The sequence below is a fragment of the Elephas maximus genome, chromosome 2, assembly GCF_024166365.1.
Source record: "Elephas maximus indicus isolate mEleMax1 chromosome 2, mEleMax1 primary haplotype, whole genome shotgun sequence".
Classification (NCBI taxonomy): Eukaryota; Metazoa; Chordata; class Mammalia; order Proboscidea; family Elephantidae; genus Elephas; species Elephas maximus.
The window spans coordinates 205,161,080-205,172,908 of NC_064820.1; positions in this window are offsets into that span (position 1 = coordinate 205,161,080).

The window sequence follows — 11,829 nt, forward strand, 5'->3', positions numbered from 1 at the left end:
CTAACACTATGACACACTATATTGAAATAAATCATTTGGAACTTATTGCAATACCTCAACCTGATCAAAACCTCCTTACCTCATACATTTACCCAACACTGAATCTGCTTCTCATTTTCTGTAAAATTCTTATTTTTCTAGTCACTTGTCTATCTTGTAAAGAGAGATATGACTCTCCCATCTGTAGAGTATCCTGATTCTGGTTCCTCTTAAAGTCTCTGGAAGCTTCCCCTAAAATTCCCTCAATATCATCTTAAGTTTTCTGCGTTTCCAACTTTCTTTGCTTCCACTTTCTGAAAAAACAAAAATGTGAGATGGTACCTTACAGTACTAATTTAGCTTTTTATTTCTTTCATCTTAAATTACTAATTTTGCATTTCCTCTCTTTTATCTTTAACCTTTTCAGCAAAATCTCTGAACATTCATCATCCATGCCCACGTCACCATTTACGTTGTTGGTTGTTGCCACCATATCCTCACCCTAGAATAAATTCCTATTTCTTCTACCATTTTTCGATTTATTCAGCAACGAATATATTAAACTGCTTTCTCCTTGACTTATCCATGGTACCTGTATTTTTCTGAATGTCCTCTATCTTTTTTTTCAACACTCTCTTCTCATTTTCTCATGATGAAAATAGCAATAATAGCATTAATAACAAAAGGAATAGCAGTGATAATAATAATAACTATGACATTTGGAGCCACAGACAAGTACCTATCCATGGTTAAACTGATCGTGCTTCAAACTTCTTTATTTGGAATTAAAAGTTTTCCAAATTTTGCTCAATTTTTTCGAATGTATTTTGGCTTTATGCTTTGTGGTGAACTTATCACACATCTTGCATATGAATTCTTCATGGACAACCTGAGCAAAGGCTATGATATCTTTTTATCAGTCTTAGGAAATGTTTCAGAAACTGCTTTACATTAATGGGAAACAGAGTATTCGCTTTGGCTTACTGTCTTTTATGTTCTTTATAAGTTCCTCAAGGATTGTATCTTGTACAACTTTGTACCTGCCCAGCATCAAATAAAGTTCTAAAAAATGGGTAAGTTGTCATTTTACTAAAATATTATCACTATTTCTTTACCTATATGACTTGTGGTGCAGAGGGGAAAATTTTTTAACCCCATTATCAAGATATTATCTCTATACATTTAAACAATTGAACTAACAGATCATATATTCTGGATAGTTGTTTGAGGTTGGTCAAATAGAGGGGAAAAACATAAAAATTTGTAGTGCTTAAGAGGGCTAATATCCAGTTATCTGGAATAATGGTGCAATCACTGTATGAAATGGCATTTTAACTATCTGTTCAGTCTTGATATCTTTATCAAGCTGACAAGAATGGTCCCTCTCACATAACATGTGGTCAGGATTAAATGTGATGGTGTGAGTAATAAATTTAGGAAAGTACTCTGAACATCATTAATGTTCCTAAAATGTCCCTCATTATCTTTACGAACAGTGCTATTTTTATTGTTCTGAGCCATTATTTTTAGAGCACATGCTACTGTCATATACTTTCTGGGTACGTATAATATGATGTTGTTAGTTGCAGTTGAGTCTGCTCGAACACATGGCAACCTATGTGTAACAAAACGAAACCTTGTCCAGACCTGGGCCATACCGTTTCTAAATCTCCCAATGATCCTGAGAAGTAGTTTTGTATTGCCTTCTTATACAAAAGACCTGCCCAAGTTTAACAGGTACTGTTTCTCTCACCAAACCAACTGCCTCCCTTTTTGTGATCTTCACACACTTGCTGCATTTAACAGGCAAAAGGTTGGTTTTCAAAGAATGGCATAAAATTTTCACGAAGTTGAGCTAATTGTAATCTGCTTTAAAACAAGGATCAGATGCTGAACACATACAGAATATGTTCCAAACATTTTTAGGCAAGGTTCACTTTCCTATACATGAGTCACCATAACCTTGGCTGAAGGAAAAGGAGGCAGGACGTTTGAGACCTAGCACTTTCACTTTTCAATCGTGTGCAGTTAACAACAGCTCCACTGAAAACATTTTTCCTTCATCTGTAAAAATGAGATAATAATCTTTAATCTTGTGATCAATTTAAATAATAGATGCTCATTTAATAATTGATTCATTGATTCAACAAATATATACTTAGTGCTGCTACCCTTTAGGAGTATATTTGAGTAATAAAACAGAAAAGTCCCTAATCGCATGAAACCGGTATTTCATAAAAAGAGTTGAAGACTAAAATGTTAATTATTTGAGGGAAAATAAAAAGTTTCAAATTGCTTTAAGTGCTTTGAAGAAAATTCAAACAGGTAATATGACAGAGAGGACAGGATGGATGTGATTGTGGGAGTGGGGTTTGTCAGCTGACTGCAAGTGCTTTCTCAACTAACTGCTAGGAAGTAAAGACACATATTTTTACTTTTCCCCACCAAACTAGTGTTTTCTGTCTTGCCTTGTGTAAAGAAACGTCCAGAGTGTATATTTTGAATTGATTGAATAAGTTAGTTGTTACTTTATTTTCCAGTCCCAATAATTGTTTGGAAATTTCCTTCCCTGATTTGATTTCCGCACAAATCAGTTTGAGTGAGAAACTGAGCTCTGGAGCTTGAATCCTAATGCCACTGGTGACGTAAAAACAAATTTGACGTAATAATCTAGTGCTGAGAAAAAAACTAAGATCCTGCCAACATTTAAATGCATATATTTATCTGATTTCTTGGCTACAATTTTACTTTTTCAAATATTTTCTCATTGTTAGCAAATATCTGAGTTAGCTAATCTGAAGATTTTTGCTCTACAAAATAGAAAAATATGTTTTTAGTTAGGCAAGATTTGAAGTAAAATCTTTTTTACTACATTGTGTCACATTTTTTAAATCTCTAGACAAAACTCTCTGGGATATATTGTTAAGCGTAAAGGAAAAATGGAAATCGTGTGTGCTGTAAATCTCTCTTTTTTTAAAAAAAATAAAACAGAAAAGATAACTAGAAAGACCAAGATGGAAAAAGAAATAGGTAGAAATAGATAAAAATATAAATATAAAAAATGGAAAATCACCGAGGGATTCTTCACCACTGAGGTAAGGAGAGTGAAGACGGGGCTTTTTTTTTTTTTTTCATTATTTTATCCTACTGAATGATCTGCCACTTAAAACACACATATTTTCAAATTTAAAACATGTGAAATAGTTTACTATGTTATGAGGTTTTTGTTATTATACTTTCCTTTATTAAAAATTAAAAGTATACAATATTTTTAGAAAAACTACCCGATAATCACCTTAGGCATATCAGTTAGGATACCTGATGGAGTTGACATGCTGCGAGTGTTCTCTAAGGTTTAACTGGAACACTTTCTAATGAGTCAACATTTTCTTTTTTGAAACAGGGTCACCATTATCAGTGTCCTGATTATAGATGTTTACATCTAGGGAATTTGACCTATGCTCCTTCAGTTTAGGGACTAAAAATTTGCTATGCTGGTGGCACAGATGAAAAAGACAAAGTCGATGAACTAATGATATCCAGTTTGTGCAATTTATGATTAGTGAAGAAAATCTGCAGTATATAGAATTCAATTAATATATTATTAACATTTTTTCTAATTTACATCTATAAAATATTTGTATCTGTATTTTGAATAAAATATTTTTTACCTCTTATAAATCATCCCTATATACTATATACTAGACTTCAGTGACCAAAAATATCTTCTTCTGAAGCACAAAACTTCTTGATAATTAGTCAAAACCTAGAAATTAAAAAAAAGTTGTATTTACACAAGTAACACACATCAGAGTTTTTCATCATTAACTAGTCATTTACCTTCAGTAAACAGCATGTTTACTGATAACTTACTTAAAAGAATTACATGTTTAGTTTGTGAAAATAGATCAACCTCTATAAATACAAATCCTACCTTTGTTTCTTTTCTTGTTTATTTAGATGTTTGAGGGCTTCTGAAAATGGAGTTATGGTTTCTGCAATAGCAACACCACAAACCTTTATTATTATATTAAAATAGGTAAAAAGTTTCAAGCTGCCTTGGGTTGAAAACATTATGCATTGTAAAATACGTTTCTTACTCTGATTTTATGTTTATCTAACAAACTGTTTTACACTTGACTTTCTACCTGGTAAAATAACATACTTCCAAGAACAAAAATTTTGGATAGTAACATCTGGTTTGTCTCTTTCCTCCATACTTAATTATTCTCAATTATATTAATCATAAAACATGGTAATAATGTATATCTTAGATATTTATTGTATGGAAACATTTTCAAAACTAGTAGACACTTAAAAAAGTTGATGTATTAAAGGAAACTCGATTTATTGAAACTTATTTTCTAGGTAAGTAAATTTAATCATCTATATAATCCTTTTTAGAAATGGAAGTAGTAATTTGATCCCTTTTTTCTAATTGGAAAGTGTAAAGGAATACCTCTACAGCATCATTGGTTAGATTGCATTTTCCTAAAGAGAAAATAAATACTGCATATCCTTTTGTGTAGCAATATGAAGGATATATTTTTATACTTTGTAGAGCTAAAAGAAGAACCCAGTGATTGATGGTTTAATTGAATTATTCGTGGAATCATTCATTTATTTATATACTTACTTGCTGGTTCAGTCATTCAAGAAATTGTAACTGAGAGCCTAACATTTCTCAGCACTTGGTTAGAGATTAACCCTTTTCTCTCAATTCTATTCTGACTCATAGTGACGATATAGGACAGAGTAGAACTGCCCCCCTGCCCCCCCCCCCCCGTGTTTCCAAGGCTGTAACCATAATGGAAGCAGACTACTACATCTTTCTCTTTTGGCTGGTGGGATGGAACCACAGACCACTTTGTTGGCAGCCAAGCTCTTAGCCACTGCAACGCCAGCGCTCCTTTGATTAGGGATTACAACCCAGCTTTTAACCTGATATTTAAATTCTGCAGATGTAAAACAATGTAGTCCATTTTAATTTTTTTTTTTGGATAATTAAGTATTCCACTTTATTTACTTTTATCTTCCTGCATTGTAACTTTTGGGGGGGAGCAGAGTTAGGCATACACCCCCCCGCAACATTGCTGAGAGATTTGCCTAGAGTTTTTAAATTTTCAGCTAATAGGCACGTGAAAGAAAGTAATTCATTTTATTTTGGGTCTTTTAACTGACCTGAATTCTCACAGTCCCTGGCATAATGGGAACGGTGGCAGCATAATGCTCACTGGTTCACTGTTTTATATCAGCTCATGATTACTACCTGAAATTTTTATTTACTTTGAATGAACCATTTGGTGTTACAAAATATTTGGTTTCACTAACATTTCACTGAAATATTAAGATAGATGTGTTATACCAGTACCTATCCACAGCTTTGTTTTCAATTCCAATATAGAAAGGGAGCGAAAGCAGTAAGGGGAAGCATCAATATGGAAGAAATAAAAGGGGTTAAAAAAATAACAATTAAGAAAAAAATACTCCAGTCTATTTTACCCTGAACAGAGAAACACTTTCTTTAATGGTAGTTTCTCCCAAACAGGCGATCAATTGTAGCTTATCCAGATGTTCAAAGTACTGGCTAAAACATCAGTATTTATTTATTTATAGACTTTTTTTTTTTTTTTAGACTTCAGTAGAAATACTGTAGTCTTCTAACCATGGCCATAGAATTTCCATTTACATAAGAACATGGTAACTACCACATCATCACAATCAAGACTTTTGGGATCTCAGCACTAAACATCTAGTAGTCACCAGGGTCTTGGGTAGATCTCAGGAGATCATTGCCTCTTGGCAGTAAATGAATTAGACCCAACTGAAGTACATGTGTGGACGCTCGTTTTACACATGTGGAAATACTAATAAACAGATCTCATAAACCACCTTTCAGATAAATGGTCTTTCACCACTCTAGTGCTGTAGTAGTATGGAAACCTTAATTGTCTCATTACTCAGAAAGTTTATAAGGAGAGAACCTATGCCTTATGTAGGTTTTGTGGTCTGGAAAGAGGTTTGTGGTCAACTTCAACAAATATACCTCGGCTGCAAGTTGAGCAAATATCTAATCTCTTAATCTTTTCTTCTAGAAGTCCTGGTTATGAAGACATGAGACAGTAAAATGTGTGCCTTCAGGAGTAAACACACATTTATATATCGATGGTAAAGAATGCTTTCATGTAGATAATAAAAAGGACTCTCCACTGGGAAGGGGCAGTGGTGGTCCAGTGGTGGGGTTCTCGCCTTCCGTGAGTGAGACCTGGGTCCGGCTCCCAGCCAATGCACCTCATGCACAGCTACTACCTGTCTGTCAGTGAAGGCCTGTGTGTTGCTCTGATGCTTCTGTGCTAAGATGAGCTAGAAAGACAGACCTGGGAATCTCCTACTGAAAATCAACCAAGGAAAGTTCTCTGGATCACAATTGTGCCATCTGCAGATGGTTGTGGGGATGGTGCAGGACCGAGCAGCTTCTGCTCTGTTGTGCATGGGTCCCTATTAGTCAGAGGTTGACTTGATTACAACTAACTAGACAACCATAGGAAAGCGAGTTCATGTAACTGCCTAGTGCTGACACTGACCCTATTGTGGCTCCTTTAAGATCATGGCCTTATGAGGGTACACCATGAACTCCTCTGGATCAGAAAAATTTCCAGTCTCTTCAGAATTCAGCTTTTATCCATTACTCATTATGAGCTTATCTCACCATTCAGCAAATGTGTATTTTGTTCCTATTTTTTATGTACTCTTTTGGAAACAGCAAATAAATCAAACAACAAAATAACAACAACAAAAATCTCTGCCACTGTGGAGCTTTAAATTTTATTGTGTGTGGGAAGGAGGGGGTGGATGGAAATAGACTTTAAATTAAATAAGTACATTATATTGCTATTGTTAGAAGGTGATAAATGTTATATATAGAAAATGAGATGGCATAGGGGAGATGAAGTTGTTAAATGGGTGATCGAAGAAGACTAGATTGGGTGTTATTTGAGCAAAGATGTGATTATTAAGGGAGCCAACATGCAGGGAAGAACATTCCAGGAGCAGGAACAGCATGATATCAGATCATGACTGGTTTGTTTAAGGAACGGGGAGAGATTATTGTGGGGTGGATTTGGTGAAGGTGATAAATTAACCAGGGAGACTGCAGTATTTCTGCCTCTTCACTGTCACTTGGACACATTGCTTATGCTTCTTAGAAATAAATTTCCAGTGCTACTATGTGTATACAGATTTGCTTATATTTTAAAAATGAAAAGAGACTTTAGAAAATGTTTACATAAATAAAAAGGGAGAGAATGGTGAGGACAGAACCAGAAGAAGGATTTCTTAAAATATACCTAGTTTTATAGTTTTGACTTTAAGCCATGTAATTTGTTACATGATTAAAAACAGAAACATTTTAACGGAGAATTTATTAACTAATGCAGAAGTTTCCAAATAGCTTGCTTCCATGCACGCCTTCTGAAAAATAGTTATTTTATCAGATTTGCTCATTTCACTCTGTTATTAAGATGTAAAGTAAGTAAAAAGCCCTTTGAAAACTCTAAAGCTAAATGAAATATTGATGGGCTTACCTATCTCCTTACATTCTTATATAATCATTGTGGATTCTCCGTAATTGTATTTCAGAAATGAAGTCTGTGTTGAGCATTTTACCTATCCCCTCACATGCATGAAGATACAACTAAACTCCACCTCCTCTCACTTTTCATGAAATAGTGTTGTTTCCCTTAACTCACACATATAAATAATTGATAAGAAATTGAATGCAGAAAGAGGAAAAATGAATAGTACAGCAATTAGTATAGAATAATAATTTTCCATTGATAATATTCCAGGCATTTTCATTGATGGACTCTCCTGTGGGAATCCTCAAATGCCTGGGTGATTCGAACTTGGACCATGTAGGAGATCCCTTAGCCACTCTGGTTAGTAGTGGCATTTTGGTTAGTTGTGGCTTCAAATCTGAAAACAAATTAACTAGTGTCATAAAATCAATGAATATGCATCTATTACATTTACATCACCTCAATGAAAATGTCTGTTTATTCATTGTTAAAATTAAAATTCCCACAATATTCAAGATATATATGAACTCATAAACTTCATTTTCTTGCAATTCATGAATTGTGGGTCATCCCGTCTGAAAGTCAGACAAGAGCTCCCGAGCAAAATACAAATAGAAGGGCTTTTATGTCGGCAGACACATAGGAACAAGGAAGTGATACTGGGTAAATTTTGAATTGACTGGCAGGCATTTTCTTTCCTTGATTGGAAAAGGGGAATTTTTTAACTAGGTAAAATTGAGCAGGCAAGTCAATTAAGGTAATTAAATAAAACCTTTAAAATACAATAAATATCACTATTGATGAAGGAAATGCAAATTGAAGGATCAGAGTGGTTCTGTATCAGCAAACATTTAAGAAATTTGGATAAGACTAGAGTTCAGTTGTATGCGGAGAAATGGCACATCAATAATCTTGGGATTTTAGCTTAAATCAGATTGTTGGAAGAGCAGTGTGATGTGATATTCCAACATAGAATAATTGCCTAGCTCTGTCATTATTGTTGTTAGGTGCCATTGAGTGGGTTCCAACTCATAGTGACCTTATGTACAACAGAAGGAAGCACTCCCTGGTCCTGTGCCATCCTCACAGTCCCTTCCAGCCTGAGGGGCTCATCTTTCAGCACCATATCAGACAATGTTCTGCTGCTATTCGTAAGGTTTTCACTGGTCAGTATGTTTCAGAAGTGGAACACCAGGTCCATCTTCCTAGTCTGCCTTAATCTGGAAGCTCTGCTGAAACCTGTCCACCATGGGTGGCCCTGCTGGTATTTGAAATACCATGGCATAGCTTCCAGCATCACAGCAACACCCAGGCCACCACAGTACAGCAAACTGACCGAAGAGTGGTGGCCTAACTCTAAAAACAAAAACAAAACAAATCTCTTGCCACCGAGGAGATTCCAACTGATAGCGACCCTATAGGGCAGAGTAGAACTGCCTTGTAGGGTTTCCAAGGAGCGGCTGGTGGATCTGAACTGCCAACTTTTTGGTTAGCAGCCAAGCAATTAGCCACTGGACCATCAGGGTTCCATGGCCTAACTCTAGACCCTACCATTTTTCAAAACTAATTTTTTAATTATCAGAGTTACAGAAATTTATTCACATTACCCATTGCTGTCAAGTCAACTCTGACTCGTAGCGACCCTATAACGCCTGTGATGTATGCACACATGTATAGATATATTAGATATTTATGTAAATAGAAACAAAGACATAGACATATCCTAAATATACGTCAAATTGAGGAAGTTTGTGACAGCATATTGAAATTAAACCTCTCTTATATGGTTGTTATTTTCTCTGAATTACTGTTCACAGCCTTTGCCTTTTTTTTTTTTCCTTTTGGATTATATATCTTTTATTTAATTCAGAGAAAATATGGAGGATTAAATATCTTTTATTTATGGAGGATTAAATAGTAAAAATTTATCATTTCCCTTTTATATTTTTATAAAAATTTTACCACAGTTTCTTTCAAATTTTCCAGCATTGATTTAGTGATTTTGATACTCAAAAATGTTATTTTATTGGCCTAAGATTTTTTTTTTTACTGCCTTATACTCAGTATCTTGAAAATTTTTAAAAATATATACTTTATATACATAAAACAAGTTTGTGCTATTTCCTGGTAAAAGAGTAAATTTATTACTCCGTCTTGATTAAGTGGAAGTCCCACGGGATTTTTTGATACCTAGGCTACAGATACCCTGTCCCACAGGGTCACTTTGAGTTGGAATTGACTCCGCGGCAAACGGTAACAACAAGGTTACCGGTAAGAGAGGACTCACTTTGGTACAGGCTCACCAGTGTCGATCTTTTCTTGCCTTTACTCCCTCCCCTGATGCAGCCACTATCAGAAGCTTGATGGGAGTTACTTTAATCCACACTTCTACATTGCTGTTACACAGCAATATATATTAATTAAAGCATACTTTCAATTATATGTTTTAGAATTTTATTTTAATTATATTTTAAACTTTATTTTAATTATGTTTTAAATTTTTATTTTAATTATATATTTTGTGATTTCACCATAATAAAATGATGCACAAAATGTTATGGTTATTATGGACTGAAATATTTTATTATGATGTGAGGATAATGATTATGTGCGTTGTATCATAATACTGGAAACCCTGATGGTGTAGTGGTTAAGCGTTACGGCTGTTAACCAAAAGGTTGGCAGTTCGAATCCACCAGGTGCTCCTTGGAAACTCTATGGGGCAGTTCTACTCTGTCCTATAGGGTCACTATAGTCGGAATTGACTGGAAGGCAACAGGTTCGGGGTATTTTTGGTTTTATCATAATGCTAATAATAATTGCATGGGAAATAAGACATTCAGAGTCTGACAATTTACCTTTTTAATCAAGAAGATATTGATCATTCCTAGTGCTCATTGGCATTACTGTTATTCTCCCCTTCAGCACATGTGGGGAGATTGACTACCTTTCATCCCTTGACAGGAGGTATTACCATGGACTTATTTGGCCAATGAAATGTGAGCAGAAATGACTGGTGCATCAGAGCTTCTTTTCATATGTACAACAGTGCGTCTTTTCACATAGACACTTTGCCTTTTTCTATTTTGACACTCCTTTATGTCACAATGTATATTTGAATCTCTTTTCCAATATACATTATTCTTAATCCTTGTTTTCAAAAAATACACTTGGATTTCAGCTCCTAGGTTCGAATCGCCAACAATTCAGTTAGCAGGTGAGAGCACTTAACCACTACACCACAAGGGCTCCTCCAGATCTATGGATAAACCAAAAACCAAAACAAAACCCGTTGTCCTCGAGTCAATTCCTACTCATAGTGGCCCTACAGGACAGAGTAGAACTGCCCTATAGAGTTTCTAAGGAGCACCTGGTGGATTCAAACTGCTGACCTTTTGGTTAGCAGCCATAGCACTTAACCACTACTCTGCCAGAGTTTCCGATCTATGGACAGGCATGTGATGATAATGTGGAAAATAAAATTGGCACATTCCTTTAAATAAAGTAGAAAATAATGTTAAAAGCATATAAAAAAGTAAATGTATCCCCAAACCACTTGACTTTATTATTTTTTTTTTATTGTGGTAAGTATATAAATATACAGCAAAATGTTTTACTTTTCAACATTTTTTATACATAAAATTCAGTAAATTGAGCTTATTTTAAACAAAATTATTGTTTGGTTATAAGTATAAATTATCTAGATATTTTTCTTACCATATAAGGGAAGCACTGTAAAGTGTTTCCAAACCCCTCATACACAACCACTACCCTGAGCAAACCCACCTCTCTTTTCACAGAAAACCTTTTAGTGATACTTTTATGGTCCTCAAAAAAAATATTTTCAGAATTATTTTGTGACTCAATAAATGACCCAATATTTTCATTTCTTCTGTAATACTAAATGTGACATTTCGAAATAAATTGACACAGTATTCTTTCTAGGTTTACCAAAATTTTAAGCATGGATAAATTCAGCAGATAAAGTTTAGCATAAAATATTGCTAAGAATCACATTTTAAGCTTTTTAAGACTGAAATATTTAGTGGGAGCTTTTAACTTGCTAATATATATGACTGAGGCTGGCTTATTAATAACATCAGCTCTCTTACCCAAGCACCAAAACAAATAATTCAAATCCCTCAAAAAGTAAATATTTTGATAAATGGTACATGTCAATGAACATATATATTAAATTTACATAAAGTCCATCTATGTAATTCTAGTCTACAATGTCAATTTATTGCTAAAAACATGAATTTCAACTCATAAC